We start from the raw sequence: 18,992 nt of genomic DNA on the forward strand, positions 1-18,992 counted from the left end.
GAGTTTGTAAGAGGGTTGACTGGAAGATTTGGGACTGCCCGGTGTGGCAGTGCCGAGGGAAGGAGCTGTGATCAGAGTTTGAAACTCCCCAGAGGCCGTGGCAAGGCGAGCCGCAGATTCATCAGCCAACTCTGGAAGTCAGAGATTGTCCATTGTCAGGACATTCAGATGTCTTAGAATGCGAAGCAAATAGTGCTTTCTGCTGCTGGTAACAAATTGACAGAAGCAGAGGGAGGGGAGGCAGAGAAGGGAAGTGGGCTCAAGAAGAAAGTCGTTATTGATATTTGGATGGAACCAGGGGTGTTTGGATTTTATCACCAATCTTTCACAAAGGCTATCATGGAACATGCCTGCTCACAAAGCAGGCTTTGTGGCCAAAGACGGGACTCTTGGCCAGAGTAACCAAGTTTGACTGAGATGTTATTTCTTATGTTCTTGGATCTCCAGAGCTGGGCTGCGTGGCATTTCGGAGAGGAGCAGGACAAACTTGGGGCCTAGGGTGCCCATCCGAGTTGTCTTATTTACATTCTGTGGTCCTTGTAAAGTGAGTCGCAACCCCGAGGTGGACACAACCCCCTCTTGGAACCAAATTCCAGTAGACCCCCTGCCCTCTCTGGGTGTTTACTTCTACCCTGTGCTCCCTTACCTGGGACCTGAGAGGGCCTCGCTCACACAGGCAGCGGCAGCCCTGCGGTTGGTGCCCGGTCCGCACTTCTCCGGCTGCTCTGTGTCCTCCACACCCTCTCCCACTCCCAGTGCGGTGCTTGTAACCGGCTTGTGCATTTGGCTCCAAATGTGGGAGCCCAGTGAGTGAGTTGCCCTGCTCGGGCTAACCCTGACCACGCTGGGTGGGAGTGTGGAGTTAAGAGCTGGAGTCTGCCCAGGCCACTGGCCAGAGCTGTGTAGAAAGCCCGGGAGGCCATCAGGAGCGGTCCGCCCTGGAGGGAAGGTGGCCTCAGAGAAGAGGCCCAGGGAAAGGGGAGCCTTCAGCCCCATCTTACCGTCAAGTTCACCGTCCCTTTAACCAAAGCAGACCCACTGCAATGGACATTACAAGATAGGGCAAGGGCTTCCTCTGACTTAGAGCTACCTGGATGGGCCTTGGTGCCCGACAGACCTGGGTTTCGGCTCTGGCTCCACTGGGCACGGGGCCCTGCTCCAAGCCTTGCTCTGCTCGTCGTTCAGACACCAGCTTCCAGGGCATCTGAGAACCCAGGGAGTGGCCGACCGGTGCTCCAGGCTCGCAGCTCCATACTTAGCAGTCAGGCGGGAGATGTTCATTCCCTGTGTATATCACTCCCCGATTTTCTGTTTACCTTCTAATGGTGGTGGAGATGGCACATTTGTTGTCCAGAAGTGCACACCACAATATATACTCCTCTCACAAGGTTGTTCAGCAAATGAACAGGTGAGGACCATCAATGCAGGTCCAGTGGACAGCTCCGAACATCTCAGCTCCCTTCCAACTTGGACACTCTGCGGTGCCACAAGGTATAAGTTTGACTCGAAGGTGGTATTGTTGATGTCAGCCTTGGGAAAGCAGGGAGAATGTGGGATGCCGAGAAACAGGTCAGTTGCATTAACTAATTCCTAGCTGTGAGAAAATTGGCCAGTCTTAGGTATCTGAGGTAGTTGGTGGCTCTTTCTACCTGCAGAATGCATTTTGTTTCTTGCCTCTGCCAGTCTCATGAGTTTATGCTCTTACGGGGACAGTAGGCAACATGAAGCATTAATGATGTTTGGTGACGATTAATAGTAAAAGGTGTATCTTCGGCTCTGTGTGAGGAGCTGTGGGTCCTTCTTTGGAAGTTGCAAGGCCGTGGCAGACAGCCAGAGCTGGTGCCGGTGTCCTCCATATCAGGACAGAGGACTGTCCCTTCGGACCAACTCTGAAAAAGTTAGTACTGAGAACATAGACCCCATTTGGAATTTAAGCCTTTAAGGCATTGGTACGAAAAACCTTTGATTTTAATCTGCACATAAACTTCCTTTCAGCTTAAGTCTTTTAACTCGGTCATAAAATACCTAGAAGTCTAGCAGCAGAGGCAGAGAGTGTTTGTTTTGTGCCAACAATTAGCATATCCATAAGCTAAATACAGCTTTCACTTTGTCCAGGCACAAGTTTGTTTGTAATTTCTAAATTTGGGGCCTTGTAGCAGAGTGGAAAGTTCCACAGTAGCAGAGCAAATAAAGGGTTGGTTCTTTTTAAAAATTCAAAATATACTGTTGATTTATCCTAAGTTAGAAGCAGTATATAGTATTCTTTATATAAAAATATATGTCCCCCCCTTTTTTTTTGAAGTTTATTATTTTGGTAAGGAGTCCCTGGGATTTCTTCCAACACAGATCAAGGGAAATTGGTGCAGGGTTGAAAATACTTTTATGTTTAAATAAGAAAATTGTGTTGTTCTTAGATGTTTGTTTGATTAAGCGCTCCCATAACTGAAGAACAGTTACAGCAGTTACGTAAAGGGGCATAGAAAAAAAATGCGTTCTGAACTAGATTCACTTTAGTTTAGGAGGTGGTAGCCTTTCTTCTCTGCTTTATTTATGTGAATCTTAACATGTGCTTCATCAGGTGGAGTAGCAGGTGTTTTTGTTCATTTGTTTGGTTTAGGCCCAGCACAGATATTTGTGATTCCTACCACAAATAACCCTCCACAGACAAACTGAAGAGCAAAGACTGTTAGGTACTGTGGTGACTGCCACGCAGTGTTAAAATTGACCTCAGACTTGCATTTTTGATAATCATATAAGATTTCAGATTTTTTAAAACAAGCTCTTTGAGAAGTATAGAATTCATTCATTCATTCAGCAAATATTGCTTGTGTGCCTACAGGTGCTCGCACCGAGTTACCAAAGTGCGTGCTCTTTGTGGGGCATAATTCCTGGGGGTTCTCTGCTTCACAGATACTGTGAAGGTGCAAAGCAGTTGGCTGAGAACGCTGTTTTTTTTTTTTTTTAATGATGAAACCAACTAGAGTGAATGTCGTGCTCTTCGCACCTACTTTGATTTGAAAACTAAGCTCTTACTACTATACCAAAACTGCTCACGGTTGCCTCTTTTTCTAATTAGATTCAGTGATCTCTCATCATTCCGCACCCCCGTTGTCTCTCTGAAATAGTTAACATGGTTGGTCGTTCCCTTTTCCGGCAGACTCTCCTTTTCTGGGTCTGTGGCAGGAGGTTCCCTCCAGGCACAGCTTGTGAGGGGGGTCACCACTCACTGCGGGGACTGTGGAGGAGCCTTTGCGGAGAGGCAGTTTGATGGCCGGGGGCAAGGAGGTGTGTGGTGGGGGTGAGGTGTTCAGGCCCGAGCCATCAGCACCAAGCTAGGGTTATCGGATTTAGCAAATAAAAATACTGGATGCCTAGTTAAATTTGAGTTATAGATAAGCAATGGATACTTTTCTAGCATAACTTCTTTTGTTTTACACTAAAAAGAAGTATTTGTTGGCAGATTTGGGACACAATTATGATACATTTGGAACATACTTACACTAAGGCTTTATTCTTTGTTGGCATGAAATTCAGATTAACTGGGTTTCCTATATTTGATCTGGCAACTCTCTGCCAAGCTAGCATCAAGACCCTCCGTGTTGTGGCCTCTGGCACCTTTGAAGGGTGAGGGTGTGGCCGCCAAGGAAATGCATGGAGCCACACTCCTTCCTTCAGAGAGTCCATCTGCTTGTGGGCTCTTCCTAGAGCTGTTCTCTTCCTCTTCACTGCCTCCTTAGCCTCCCAGAATGTGAATGTTCCCCCACAGTCTTGTACTGGCCTTGGTGTCTCCCAGGGAGCTCTGTCCCTGTCAGCACTCCCCTCTCACGGGGCAGGCCCATCCGGAGCCGCCATGTCAGACTCATACACCCAGCTGTTTGCGGGCAGTCCCGTGGGCTCAGCTGGACACACCGTTTTGATCTGAGGATATTTTGACTATGTGAATATACACATTTTCATATACACAATATCATCACAGATAAATTGTTGATGAAACTATTTCCCTGAGTGAACTTCAGTTTAAGTCAGTTAAGTTTTTTGGAGCACCGATAAACCACTTGAATTTTGCATTTTTTCTGAAAACGTTCTCATCAGGGTAAATTATTTTCCATTTCCATTTTCAGGAAAGGTTTTCTGCATCCGTCAGCCCTTATCCATAGCAGACTTTACTCAGTGTAGCTTCTGCCGCTGTGTGTTCTGCACTTCTTGTTCCTTCCAAGTCTGGAAGATCTATCCTAGATCACATTTTGCAGAGTTGAATTTTTTATACACTGAGTTGGCCTCTGTCCATCGTGTGTACGTGTTAATTCTCTCTAGATGGTCTGTTTGGTCTACCATATTGCTAATTCTCTTCTCTTACAGGCTTCTAACGTGTCGGTATATCACGAACGGGGGCAGAGAGAGACTGGTGGGCTCAAACGGTCGGGGCCGCGGTGCCTCGCGGGCCTCACCCTCACCGCAGTCCCGGTGCTTCCAAACCCAGACTTCAGATTCGCTGCCCAAATGTGTTTTTCTTGACATCACTTCTTGAGGAATCCCCCGTCTCCCTGTCGAGCAGGCTTGAGGTTTTAGAGTTCACTCTGACTTGCTGTCATCCCCTGCCTCTAATAGTCAGTCATTTATTGCGTCCTGTTGGCCCTCCCCCTCTGGCACATGCCTCTTCCTTTCTACTCCCACTCCTATGGCAGTGACCTCGGCCGTGGTGGCTTTCGGCTTCCCGGCCCTCCGTCCTTCGGAAATCCTCCTGCGTGTTCTCTTGGTACGTTTTTCCATATTTCCTTTCTCCCCTGTTAAATGACAAGCCCCCCAAGGGCAGGGACCCCGTAGCTTTCTCCGCGCCCTGCAGTTCCTCACAGAGTGCGCAAGCAGCGGAATGCTCAGGAAGTGCCTCCTGCATGGAGGGGCTGGGCCCCGGCTGGAGGGGGCTGCAAGACTGAGTGTGCCCCAGCAGGAGAGCCGGCGGGCCAGCCGTGGGCCTCCTCACCTGCCTTTGGCACCTGGTCACACCGCCCACAGGTAACCTCAGCGCTGGGAGCCGGTGCCTGCTTGGCTGCCGGCCGGCTGGCACCCGGCCCAGCCACATTTCACTTTGACCTTTTCTTTGAAGAAGGGTTTTGAAGCAACATTGTACACATAAAGGTCAACAAAGAAGAGTGGATGATACCCCGACAGAATGTGAGTTAAAAGGCAGGAAGTGAGGCTGCTTGATATGACCAGTTTGGAGGGGATGAGCAAAAAAAAAAAGCCCCTGAAATAATTCTTTAATCATTTGTCTTTAGAGACGTAAAGTGGGACACGGAAAACAAACATTTCCATTCAATGTATACACAGTTCGGCAAAACAAATAACGGGGCTTTGTGAACGGCCAGACCTCCTGGAAGGAGGAAAGCGGCCTCTTGACCGGGCGTTCTTTCCCCGCCTGAGTTCAGAGTGGAAGAAATCAGAGGAGCCGCCCCTGTGGTAGAGCAGGTAAAACAGAACGTCTTATTTTTCTAAATGAAAGCGAAAATTTCCAGATTTGGCCCAGGAGCCAAACCGATGAAAAGGTCTCTGGGTGGCCTGGTGTCATCCGGGGGAGTGACCCTCAGCCTGCTCCAGATGACCTGCTGACTTTTAAAGGAGCGCTCACCGAGCGTTTCCCAGAGCCTGAATGACACATGGGGAGCTAGGACGGCTGTGGCCACTGCCCCTGTGGTCACACACGCTGCAGAGGACATCTGTCTTAGTGCTACAGAAACCAGGATATTTCAGTCTTTTAGAATAAAAATTAGTGGCTAAAAACTCAGTCATTATTAATTATATTGTTTATATAAAATTCATGTATCTTATATCCATTGGTCATGTTTATCTTTTTAATAGCTTTAAGCCAATTTTAAGATTTCTAGGCAACAGCCCTGCAGTCTTTTACCATCTGAATTAGGGTAGATGGAAATAAATCAGGGGCGCCTGGGTGGCTCAGTCGTTAAGTGTCTGCCTTCGGCTCAGGTCATGATACCAGGTCCTGGGATCGAGCCCCGCGTCGGGCTCCCTGTTCGGTCGGAAGCCTGCTTCTCCCTCTCCCACTCTGCCTGCTCGTGTTCCCTCTCTCTTGCTGTGTCTCTCTCTCTCTGTCAAATAAATAAATAAAATCTTTAAAAAAAAAAAGAAAAATCAGACAACTTACTTTTATGTTTTCAGCTACATATTTGTATAGTGCCTTGTCAATTACTGAATACCTTCATATTATAAGAGTGCAGTTATTTTGAGGACTTAATTTTCACATTCACTTCATGAGTTGGCTATTAATAAGATCTCTTGTAAATTAAGAAGCTAATAAAAATAATAGCAAACATATAGCTCTTACTATGTGCTAGGTGCTCTTCAGTGCATTGCACATATTAATTCATTTGAGCCTCTCCCAAACTCTGAAGTAGTGATGATTACCATTATCCTCATCTCGCAGAAGGAAAAAATGGAATCCAGTCTTATGTGAGATTTTAATTTCTATCTCGCCTCTCTGCTCCTTGATTCTCACAGTAGGGAGAAGGCAGGGATGGGGTGAGGTGTAAGTGAGGTAAGCAGTACCCTTCTCCCAGTTTTCAGGTGAAACAGAGAAGTCAAATGACTTGCCCATGATTGCACAGCCAAGGTCAGGCAGGGCTTCTGATTCCTCAGATCAGTGAGCAGGTGTAAAATGGGGCATAGGAAAAAAAAATTTTCCCACTCAGTATGCCTTAAAATCAATAATGTAGCCTGATAGGAGTTGCCAGGCCTTCCCAGGCCTTCCCACCCAGGTGCAGGGAGCCTTGGTGTTCTCTTCCACGCCAAGTTCATGGACAGAGAACGTTCAGAAGAGGGACCACTGCCCACAGCAGCCATTTCATTTTACGCCGTAAAGACATGGTGAATGCACCTGCCTAGGGATTCGTGGTCAGGTAGGAGGTACTAGATAGTTTGCTTTGCTGGCCGGTCCAGGTAATGTGATGTGCATGAGGCCGTGAGGGAGCTTCCCTGTTACTTCAGGAAACTTTCTGTGCCCGGCCCTGGCCTTCTCCTTCTTGTTTCCTGATTTATAATGTGACAGGGCTGGCTGTGGATAGACTAGAGGGTGGCCTTGCTGTGTTGTTGGCAAGGGCACCGTGCGGGGTGCAGGGGCTATTGCTGGTCAGCCACACAGGTGGCTTCAGGCGGGGACTCGGCTGAATGAAGAGGGTTTGGGACAACTCCTACACAACTACTTAGAGCTCTGACAAACACCACAGACTCTCTGAGGCTCCGTTTTCTCATTTATAACATGAGGATTGATTGTTGATCTGTGCGTTGGAAACACCGAGCACAGTGTCTGTGATATACCAGCTGCTCAGATTTTATTAAATTAAGTTGAAGACTTAAAAAAAAAAGCCTTTTTATAACGTGGTGTGTTGTTATAACTAATCACTAGAATCTCTCTGGGCATTTTTGAGACCACGCGAGGTCTCGGGCAGCTCAGGAGCAGCTCACTTTGGAGGAGGAGGGTGGATCATCAGGTGGTCCAGGCGCCGTCCAGCTGTGCAGTTCCATAATAGAGGCTTTGTGCTCAGAGTGGGCCTGGACTGCTCACATTCCCGAGGTGGCAGAAGCAGCTGCAGACGTCCAGAGCTCACTGCCCCTAAGGCTGGAATCATCAGGGCCCCCGCAGGGAACAGATGGCACTCTCAAGCTGGGTATTGGCGGTGAGTTGAGTAAAGCAACTGTTTACAGAGGCAGGGCCAGGGTTAGGGGTGGTGTGACTGTGTTAGTGGCCTGGGGTTACCAGGGGACCCTGAGTGGCCCAGCACCTTAGGCCTGGAGGGACAAAGGAGGGTTTGGTGACCACAGCTCCGTGGGGGAGATCTTCCGTCACAGAGCCTGTCTCCTCCTGCTGGCCCCAGAAAGCTCAGGGTGCACACAGGTGGGCTCCCAGTATGTAGTGAGGAGGGTGGAGGGTGGCTCGGGGGCAAACAGAAGAGGAGGTGACTTCAAGCGTTGGAGGACGAAGACCATTTAGGTGAGTTGTGTGTCCTCACGTTTTGGTTTGCTTTAGATAAGACTCAATTCTTAAAATGTTCAAATGATGGGACAGAGGCCCATTTTGAAAGCATTTAAACTGATGGCTTCTTTGGTAAAGTTCCTTCAGTTACTTAGGATCCTGAAGTCCTGCATGCAGGTGCTTCTAAGTCATTCAGTGTGTTTGGATTTGGGTTGCCTCACCGGTCAAATAAAGGGATGGGTTAGATCAGGGCTTAGCAAACTGATATATAGAGAGCAGGTAGCAAATGTGTTAGGCTTTTGGGGCCAGATGTGGTATTTTGAATAATAATCTTTCTCTTCCTCTTTTTCCTCCTCCTCCTTAAAAAAGAAAAGAAAAGAAAATTTAACTGCAAAATCCACTTTTAATTTGGGATCAATACAAAAGTGGGCCACGCACGATAGTTTGCCAACTCATGGACTGGGTCTCTGTTTTCCTAAGCACAGTGTGTGTGCCCTGTGTGCAGTTTTAGGGAGTGCACAAACATTTTTATCTAAATAGTCTGGAGCTCACCACCCGTAGGACTGTAGTCATTAGGGTCCCTGCAGGAAACCGACGGCACATCCATTGGGTAATGGAGCTGAGTTTAATATTTGAGTTCAGATCATTTTGGTGGTCCTCCATTTGCGAGTAATACAAAGCTTTCTACAAAAAATAATTAAATTACGGAAGAGGAGGATTCCTTTAAGGAAGGATATTATAAAGAACAGTACGCGTGCTACAAAGATACAGCAAAAACTCAGGAAGGAGGTGTGAGGATAGATGGGTTTGGAATGTATTGGATTGTCTTGGGACTCTGCTGGCGCTGGCATTTCTTGATGATTTCTTATTTGGGAACTATTTTACATCGATGACAGTGTTCTCAAGAAGTGCCTCAAGAAATTTTGTGTAAGGTAATGGGAGAAAACCCGAGAGGACAGAGCCATTTTTCAGTTGAGCCCCGACTGATATACATGGCAGGTGTGTCTGGTGCCCCGCCCACCTTGCTCCCTTCTCTTCCGGGAGAAAGGTGGGAACCCTTTGGAGTCGTAACTCACTCCCTGCACATTTGGTTTCCGTCACTGTTCCTATATAGAATTGCAGCGACACAGCCAGCTTTAGCCCCAGGAGAACAAATTCAGTCTATCGAAGTACAGAAATTCAGAGGCCAAGGCTTGCAAGTGCTTGCTTAATTCCCTTTGGTAATCACTGGGCTGGCGCAGGCAGGCCCCACTTTCTTGGACCTGGGCCACTCTCCTGGCCACATCATTTGTCTTCACAGGCTTCTTCAGAGCTGCTGCGGGGTCGGGACACGTCCTTGGGAGGGTAGGGGCGGGCTGACACCTGCCTGCAGTGAGTTGTACCCAGGGCTTGTAAATGCCCAGGAGAGTAGTATGAACGCACTTGTCAGGTGTGCCCAGGCAGACAAAGGGCTGCCACCAAGCCTCATGAGCATTCCAAACATTCAGTGCAGAAAGTATCCCAAAATTTGTTTCCTGTACATTTTTCTTTCCAGCTCCCCAAGTTGGACATGTATTTTCCCTGCCTCACTGGTGATTTATCTGTCCTGGTAGCGCCCATTGATGATCGTTGGGAATTCTGTGCTAGTGTTGAGAGACCTTACTGGGTTTTTTTTTTTTTTTTTTTTTTTTACTGCCTCATGATCTTTTACTTCTGATCACCTATTAAAGCCTTCCCATGTTCTCTGAGATCCGGGCCACCTACACACAGAGTGAGAGGTGTTTCCCCTGTGTCCCGTTGGAGTTCAAAGCTTAACTAAGTATATTATTTAATGGACTGCACTCTTGCTCAATTTTATTATTCTCTGCCCTGTCATGATGAAGTATCTATGTTCTGTGTTACACCTGGAGCTTACGTTTGCAGTGGAACAGAACGAGAAAGACCCAGTGCTTGCAGGGAGGGTGTATTAAATAGGACATAATTTCACATTGGTGAAGCGCTCACAGCAAAATGACTGTTCCATATAATAAGTGGATTGTGTAAGCTCCTCTTACCAGCTGCAACCAGCGCTATAATTATTGATTTCTGGGTAGGGGGAGGTGGTAGATTTTAACTTGAGGTGGAGTTAAAGTACGTGGACGAAGTGCTGCTGTTACACGGGACTTGCACAGAAATCCTGGAGTCTGCCCTGGCACTCTTCATAGAAAACCGTGCCACAGTCTCTGGTGGATTGGGCTCCTCTTAGCTTTAAAATTTTTTAACAGCTTTATTGAATACAATTTAATATCATAAAGTTAATCCATTTAAAGTATAAATTCAGTGGTTTTTATTATATCCACAGTTGAGCAACCATTAGCACAATTTTAGAACATTTTCATCACCGCTAAAAGGAAGCCTGTATGCATTAACAGTCGCTCCCCATCCCCTCCTCCATCCCCATGCCAGCCCTAGGCAACCATTAATCCACGTTCTGTCTTTATTTGAGACATTTCATATAAACGGAATAACACAATATGTGGCCTCTCGTGACTGGCGTCTTTCACCTAGCTTGCCGTTTTCAAGGTTCATCCGCATGGTAGCATGTGTCCCCGTTTCACTCCTTTGTATGGCTGAATAATACTCCATTATATAGACACTTTGCATTTTATTTATTCATCGTTTGGTGGATATTAGGGTTGTTGAACCATTTTTTTGGCTGTTCCTCAGTCATGCTGCTGTGAACATTTGTGCACAAGTTTTTGCGTGGATATGTGCTTTCATTTATCTTGGTTATATATCTAGGAGTGAGTTGCTGGGTCATAAGGTAAGTATGTTCAATTTTTTGAGGAATTTTCTTAGTTTTTTTAAAAAACTATTTTTATCGTACATTTTGAAGCGTACATTTCAGTGGCATTAAGTACATTCACGTTGTTGTGCAACCATCACCGCATCCCTCCCCATAGGTTTTTATGAAACAATCAGCACTGTCTTTTGGCCCCCAGAAAAGAGAAGTAACTTTAACTTTGACTTGGCAAAGGGACGGGTTAATAAAAAGCCAAGTCACTGCCTTTTGAGAGCTAGCATAGGTGAGGGTCCTTGGCCCCAAACCATAGGGTCTGTCTGCATGGATGCCACTGCTTTCTTTTTTATTTCTTTTAAAGATTTATTTATTTATTTTAGAGAGAGAGAGTGGTGGGGAGGGGCAAAGAGAAAGAGAAACCCAAGCAGACTCCGTGCTGAGCACAGAGCCCACTGGGGCTCTATCCCACAAGCCTGAGATAACGACCTGAGCCGAAACCAAGAGTCAGAAGCTTAACCGACTGCGCCACCCAGGTGCCCCAGATGCTACTGCTCCAAAAAAATGTTGGTCAAGAGCAGCAGTAGGGAGGAGGTGGGTAACTTGAAGAGGCTGCCCAAGAACTGGGAGTAGGGGAACTAGAGAGGTGGGCTACTGGCTGCATCTCGGGGGGAGCCCCCTCGGTGTCTTGGAGTGACACCATCCTTCCCAGACACCTCTCCAGGGCACACAGCGTGGGTACAAGAGGCTTATTTTCCTGCTTGGGCCCTTACAGGTGGCCTAAGAGAATCCTGAATAGGGATCATGTGTTACATTTACTGAGTCTCAGGAGAATGTACCAGTGTAGGGTCCAAAGATGTGTGTGTGTTTTTGGGGGGATCCATTATAGAGCTAGAAGAGATCTTGGAGAAGGTTTGCATAGACCATGGACAGCATAGCCCCGACTTCACTTCTGTCCGTGCCCTGGCAGGCTGGCTCCCCTTGCCTCTCGGGACCCCCTTGTGCTGTTCTGCACCTCCAGATTTCCATGTTGCTCTGATTTCCGTGGGGAGTGCCTACCTTCCTCCCTCAGCCTCACCAAACCTTCACCTTGGCCGCTGCCTCCCCTGACCTCTTCATCCTGGGTCTGTTGCTCTGAAATTCCCCCATGTCTCCTTTCTCTGCTGCTCATTTGGAGAACACCCTGTGGTTTTTGTATTGTATTTGTACGTTTCATGAGTACCTCTTTTTTCAATAATACGCCACTTCCTCACTGGCAACGACTGTATTTTATTAAACTCTTTGGGTTCAGTTACTGGCAGAGAGAAACATCAAATGTCCAAAGTCAGGGTAGGTGCCACAGTCTACCCCTGCAGCTTGTTAGTGAGATAATTCTTTTGAAATATTGACAAACCATGTAATTAAGAGCTGATTATTCACACATCAAACAATTGTTCACTTCAACTGAAGAATTTCTTAAAATAGCAGCTCCCCCTGGCTGCATTTATCTATTTGTATGGCTCATTAGCTATTTGGTGGAGAAACTTCAAAATGCCAACCAGGAGCCAGTGCATTTGCAGAACAGGATGAAATGAAGGCAGAGCCTTTCTTTCTTTCTTTCTTTCTTTCTTTCTTTCTTTCTTTCCTTTCTTTCCTTTCTTTCCTTTCTTTCCTTTCTTTCCTTTCTTTCCTTTCTTTCCTTTCTTTCCTTTCTTTCCTTTCTTTCCTTTCTTTCCTTTCTTTCCTTCTTTTACATTTTATTTATTTGACAGAGAGAGCGAGATAACACAAGCAGGAGGAGTGATAGAAGGAGAGGGAGAAGCAGGCTCCCCACTGAGCAGGGAGCCCAACGCAGGGCTCAATCCCAGGACCCTGGGATCATGACCTGAGCCAAAGGCAGACGCTTAACGACTGAGCCACCCAGGCGCCCCAAGGCAGAGTATTTCTGAAATGCTATCACTTATTTAGGGACAGTCTCCTAGGAATGTATTTACTTTAAAAAGTGCAGGACATATTTATATGCATAATCTCAATTTATTACTACTTTTAAACAATTCCATGAGCAGGGCACCTGGGTGGCTCAGTCGTTAAGCGTCTGCCTTCGGCTCAGGTGGTCCTGGGATCTAGCCCTGCATCGGGCTCCCTGCTCGGCAGAGAACCTGCTTCTCCCTCTCCTACTCCCTCTGCTTGTGTTCCCTCTCTCACTGTCTGTCAAATAAATAAAATCTTAAGCAAACAAACAAACAAACAAAACAATTCCATGAGCTTAACAGTAGTTTCCTCTTTGGAGGAGTGAGGAAACAGATTCAGAACCATTTGCCCCAGCTCATTGAGCTGGTCAGTGGTTGAGCAGAGATTGGAACCAAAGTCACCTTGAAGACCTATCTATGCCTCCTTGCTCCCTCACTGCATTTGCTAAGTGGGAGGATCCTCTGTGTGTCTGATTAAAGTTTTACTGTAATTATATCATGGCCCACTGCCCTGCGGGACCTATTATACTCTCATGTAGAGTTTCAGTAGCATTTTAAAAAAATAATGGAGCAGCCGAGTGGCTTTAAGAGTCAGATGCGCCGTGGTTTGAACCAAGGCTCGGCTTTATAACTACTTTACATGGCTGGCTTGCCATAAGTGAAATGGGTATAACAGCTGCATAAACTTCAAGGCCTGGTTTGAGTGTTAGATGAGGTCATGCACATACAGTGCCTTACAAGGGGCTGGCACCTAATAGCCATTTAATAGGAAAGTGAGCCATTCTTCTTACTGTTATTGCCATGGGGTGGTATGTCTGGCTTCAGATGCGTATTTACTACTCCTGAACAGAGGCAGAAGTCAGAGGCTGGTTGGTGAGAGCCCCAAAGGGGGAGGGAGGGAAGTGGCAGCATGGAGAGTCACTTCTTTGTACCTGCCCTCCCTCCCTCTTCCCCTCTCTTTCCTGCCCCAGTCAGCTTTTCCCATGACAGTCTGGGAGGATTTCTTCCTTAGGTGACAAGTTGATCCCTTCCAACTCTTTGAATTTATGGTTTCATTTTTCAAATCTCAGGCATGAAAAAATAGAGGTTCATGGCTCCTTGGTGAGCAGAACATTTCTGGGATAGAAGTGGCCATCCTCACATGCTGAACGCTGACTCATCTCTGTGCTTTCTCCGAGCCCGAGCCCGCAGAGTAGAGATGTCCTTCCACTCAAACACTGAAACAGTGTGTTTTGCACAAGAGGACTATTTAATGAAGTGGCAACGGGATCTTTCTGTCACAGTGGAGGTCCTGCTCTGAAAGACCTGTGAAATGGGGATGAGGCATTCTCTGTGCTGCTCTTGTGAGCATAGTATGGCTCAGCCTGTTGGTTCCTTTCTCTCTCAGGGGCCCTGCCTGGCCATCCCAGCTTTTCCAGGTTTGACCTTCACCTTCCAAGCAGAGTCATGCCGAGCACCTGGGTCTCAAGCCTTCTACAAGATACCGACTCACCCTCAGAAATGAGAACTCAGATTAATAAGTGAAGCATGTGTTAGTCCCACTACATTTTTTAATTGTTTACTCTTCCCTGTCTTCTGCTTTGCCTCTTAGTTATTCTCAATCCTGGTTTCGGGACAGTGGAGGGTTCTCCAGGGATGTAGTGACAAGGTTTTGCTTTCCAGTGAATACATGCTTGTTTGCAGACATTATTTGAAGCTTTAAAAAACAAAACAGAATTCTTAAACTAGTTCACTAAAAAAGTCTGTAGAACACTTGGCAGTCTAGGGTTTCCCACAGTAAGACAGGCTTTCTCTCCCTCAGTGCTCTGTTGATACTTCTCTGCTGTGGACGCCGTCCCGTGCACTGTAGGGTGTTGGGCAGCATTCTTGGCCTCTGAGCTCTAGATGGCAAAACCACCGTCCCTCACTTCGGGCGACCACAGATGTCTCCAGGCATTGCCAGATGCCCCTTGGCGGGAGCAGAAGCAGCCCTAGTTGAGAACTGTTGCCCTGTAACCTCAGACTCGGCCCCTCCCAGCTTCTCCTGCCACCCCTCCTCTTCCCTGGGCATCACCAGGAGACACAGGCCAATGGCGAAGAACAGCCTTCACTCGCCTGTTGCAGTACACAACATAGAAGGATGTTGTGGCCTTTTCATGGAGTATTTTGCGTCTCAGAGAAAGGTTGAATCATCAAATTGTGAGCCCAGTGGCCTTTTCCTTGGTGCAGAATGGCTGGAGTAGTTTTAATTATTGAAGGATTGGGGGTAGGATAAATATCTTGCTGTTATTTCCTTGACCACATTTCCTTTAGAGTTTGTAATTTTTTCCCCTAATAAGTTTTATAGAACCACAAATGTCTATATGGAGTCTGTGGTCTTTCAAACAGTGTTTATGCTTCAATGTTACTGTCTGTCTCAGGGAGCGGATGGAAACTGGTGTAGGTCCCCAGTACAGGTGGGATTCGGGTGGGCTTGGAAGTTGGAAGAAGAGGTGAGGTATTCACATTCTCAGGTGGATGCTGGAATCCAGTGTGAGTTTTCCTGGGAGACCGCCTAGTAGCAGCTGTGAAGCCCACAGCCAGGGGGTAAAAGACATTTCCTTATCACTGAGAAGCTGGGAAGCAAGCATGTGTTAGGCGGTCATGGAGCTATGGAAGTCCGAAAATGTGGGTCCGATGGAAACGTAAGGGAACATGAGTTGTAAAAATATTGTGGTTTCTGGGACCCTCCAGATCTGCCCCTTGGGAGTGAATTATTTCAGATAATAAGGGTCTGGTCATTTCTGGATAGATCGAAAATGCAGTTTTAAGACTGGGAGGTGGAAGGAGAGCAGGGACAGCTCCCATATTCTTGTGCCCCTTTGTGGGGTGCAGGCGCAGCTGCTGGGGCGTTCCGTCCTTGATGCAGTTCCTGCGGTGCCCATCTGCCAGGCCCCTCCCGGAGCAGGGGATGGAAGTCTGAGCGTCTCTGAGTGCAGGGCTGGATCCTTTGGTGAGGCCTGGAGGCCTGCCCTGCTGGCTCTGGGGACATTGCAGGCTCCTCTCGGTACCTCAGGCTTTTGTTCCATCCTCCCCCTCTTCCCTGGAACAGAAAATTGATGTCCGTTTAACTACTTGGCAGCCTCTTAGCCTGTGCTCCCTTTTAACCAACAAAAATCTTAGGCTGAAATTTGAAAAGTATTCATGCCAAAAAAGAATTAATCAGGATTTGCTTTTTTAAACTACAAATGCTCCCCTGCCAGGATTCTGACATCCTCCATGTTCCCTTGGGAACTGGCCTGGCCCTTCTATAGGTGCTCGGCCATCCTAAAGGAGCTCTGTTCTTGCCAGAGATCTTGGTTGGATTCAGTAGACCTGACAGAAATCCCCTAGCCACCTTGAACTGAGCTCCCTGTAGCTTCATTCCTTACAGTAACCCTAGCATCTGCCCTTCTCATGGGATGGAGCACATACTCGTGTTATTGGGGCTCATCCTGTATCTCATGGAGTTGCTTTAGGAGATCAGAAGCGTGCTTCCTCCAGTTGACATTTCATCCATTCTTATTTTTCGAAGAGGTGTTTCCAGTCATAGAACGTAAACTCCAGGAGGTTGGGGATTTGCGTCCAACCAGGTCACTGCTGCGTCTCTGGGTTCTAGAACCGTATCTGGCACCCGAAACTTTTGTGGAATGAACAGAATCAAAACACACTCACAGGCAAAGCAGCTGTTTAAGTTGCCAAAAAGTTGGGCAGGCATTATGTTTAATAAATGGCAAAACATTTTTAGTGCTTCATCAGTGTACGTAGTGAAAAGATCTGATTACTTCTGATGTCTAAACTGTTCAGTGGAAATACGTTTGCTGCTGTTTTCATGTTATTTTGCATACACACGCCCTGTCCGGATGCCGGGTGTCCCCCTGTTACACAGAGCCCAGCTCGTCCTGGGGTGCTGTTGAAATGCTGCTTGCCATATTTATGAAATACATGAAATCGTGTCCTTAAAGTGTGAAGTTTATGTAGCATTCTCATTACTCTGTTTTTTTAAAAAGTGTATTGTCAAATCTGTAGAAATAGAATAAATCGGCTAGAACATTCTTGGATTAAAGAAAAGCAGTACTAATGAATGTATTTGCTATGCATTCCAATCCCATTAATCCTGATGAGTTCAGCCTGGATTAATGTATGGCATGCTTTTCTTCAGGACTTCTGAGTTGGGCATTAACTGCTTGTATACCGTGACAGGAAAATGTGAGCAGAGTAGGCTGCTTCATCACGCCCAAAGAAGCAGGAGAGCAGCTTTTGTGACATGAGCTTGTATCCAGCTTGGCTGTGTTCACTTGACTGGACAGCCCATAAAGCAGCGGTTCTCAAACTGCTTGGTCTCAGAACCCCCTTGTGCTGTGTAATTACAGACTACTGAGAACTTGAAGGAGCTTTGCTCATGTGGGCTGTATGTGTCAGTGTTTATCATATTACAAATTAGAGCAACTGCAAATATTTATGTACTAATCCATCTAAAAATAACAATACATCATTTTATGTTAACATTTTTATGAAAAATAACTAGTTTCCACAACAAAAAATAATAAGAGTAGAATCGTTTTACATATTTACAAATATCTTTAATGTTTCAGCTTGATAGAAGGCAGCTTGGTTCTTATGTCTGCTTATGAATTGGTCAATTTTGATGTGTTTTCGTTGAAATACATAAAGAAACTATGGCCTCAGATGGTCCTTGGAAAAGGAAGAGGACTTCAGTAGCCTTTTTGGATAATTATGGGTATTCTCTTTTGATACTGCACAAAAACTTGAAAGGAGAGAGTTGGTTCCACAGTGGAATCTGAAACCATATTGACGGGCTTTTTGTACTTGAAAATAGGTCTGTTTTGTACTTTTTAAAAAAATTCCATTTTGTACTTTGAATCAATTGTTTGTCCACGTATGATCATGTTTCGGTGAATTACTGTCTTACTGAATTACGCAGATCTTCCAGATCTTGACAGATTAGATCATGTAACTGTTTTCTGAAAATCACATTTGTTAATATCACCACCAGTGTCATCTGAAAACTCTTTAAGTTTTGGGAAACTTTCGAGTTCCTGGTGACAGATGCAAGTTTTCCAAACCTGTAAGTTTTTTTGTTTGAAAGCTCAACTTGATCGTTGGCACCAAACATTATCAGTTGTTTTTCTTCTAGATTCCGCTCCTTTTATTCCAGAGTTTTCTTCCTACGATTGAGATCCGCTCACGGCTTTTGGCTGTCTCTTCCTTCCCCAAAGAACAAAAAGCATAGTTTTCTTGGCTTGGCCACAGGGCTTGGATGACTTTGCCCCCCATCTCCCAGCGCTTTGACAGTTTCCAGCCTTGTTTCCAGCCTCTACAGGTTTTTGTTTTTTCATTGGCTTAAAACCACACATATGTATTGCCATACAGTTCTGGATGGAGGTCAGGAGTCCGAAAGAGGTCTCACCAGGCTCAAGTCAGGGTGTTGGCAGGGGTGTGCTCCATTCCGAAGACTCTTGAGAGAGGATGTGGTTCCTTGTCCTTCCCAGCTTCCAGCGGCTGCCTGCCTTCCTTGCTCCTGGTCCCCTGACATATTCAAAGCCAGTAATGGCTGATGGGGTCTCTCTCACATTGCATCTCTCTGACACTGACTCTCCTGCCTCTCCCCTCTTGTAGGGACCCTCGTTGATTCCATCAGACTCGCCACAGGAAAATCTTCATAGCTCAAGGTCAGCTGATTAGCATCTTTATTCCTTTGGCAACCTTAATTCCTCCTTGCCATGTAACCTAACATATTCACAAGTTCCTGGAATTGGGATTTGGACTTATTCTGGCTGTCACATTCAAGCCTCTCCATTTTCACATTCAGTTCCTACTCTGTATATGTTGGCTAGACTCGTCCTCTGAATATCACTTCATTGCATAAGCCTTTTCTCAGTCTCCAGGTGGAGCCAACTACTTTCTCTTCTGCGGAGATACTCGCATATGAGCCACACCCCCTTAGTGCCCTTGTCGCGGTAATACATCTGTATGTCGGTCTCCCCTGTTGGGCTGTGGCCCTCTCAGTGCCCTTGTGGTGCTTGGCACATGATCGAGAATGAGCGATATGTTGTTAATTTTGGACATTTGGTCCTGGGCTGTGTTTGAGATGCTACTGAATGAATGTTCAGTTTCTTTGGTGTGATGATGGCATTACAGTTCTATAGAAGAGTATCATTTTTAGGAGTTACCAAAATATTTAGAGTTCAAATGTCATGATAACTATTATAGCTCACTCTCAAGTGGATTGTGAGAACAGTTTATATAAAGATAAAGCGTATACAGTAAGTGTTTAATATTGGTG

General features: G+C 46.3%; 1 protein-coding gene across 3 annotated transcripts in view; it reads left to right on the forward strand.

Moving 5' to 3' along the window:
• Positions 1-18,992, forward strand: part of SLC7A1 (solute carrier family 7 member 1) — a 78,730-nt gene that overhangs the window by 17,391 nt on the left and 42,347 nt on the right. Inside the window, exon 2 of one of the 3 annotated variants that reach the window (XM_073894725.1) lies at positions 18,326-18,378. The exons of the other annotated variants lie outside the window; for them this stretch is intronic. The gene's annotated coding sequence lies outside the window, so the exon portion shown is untranslated. The remainder of the gene's footprint in view (positions 1-18,325; positions 18,379-18,992) is intronic. 3 annotated transcript variants of the gene reach the window in all.

The sequence above is a fragment of the Callorhinus ursinus genome, unplaced genomic scaffold (genome assembly GCF_003265705.2).
Source record: "Callorhinus ursinus isolate GAN/ISIS: 27379988/994484 unplaced genomic scaffold, GSC_fseal_2.0 scaffold7, whole genome shotgun sequence".
NCBI classification, from domain to species: domain Eukaryota; kingdom Metazoa; phylum Chordata; class Mammalia; order Carnivora; family Otariidae; genus Callorhinus; species Callorhinus ursinus.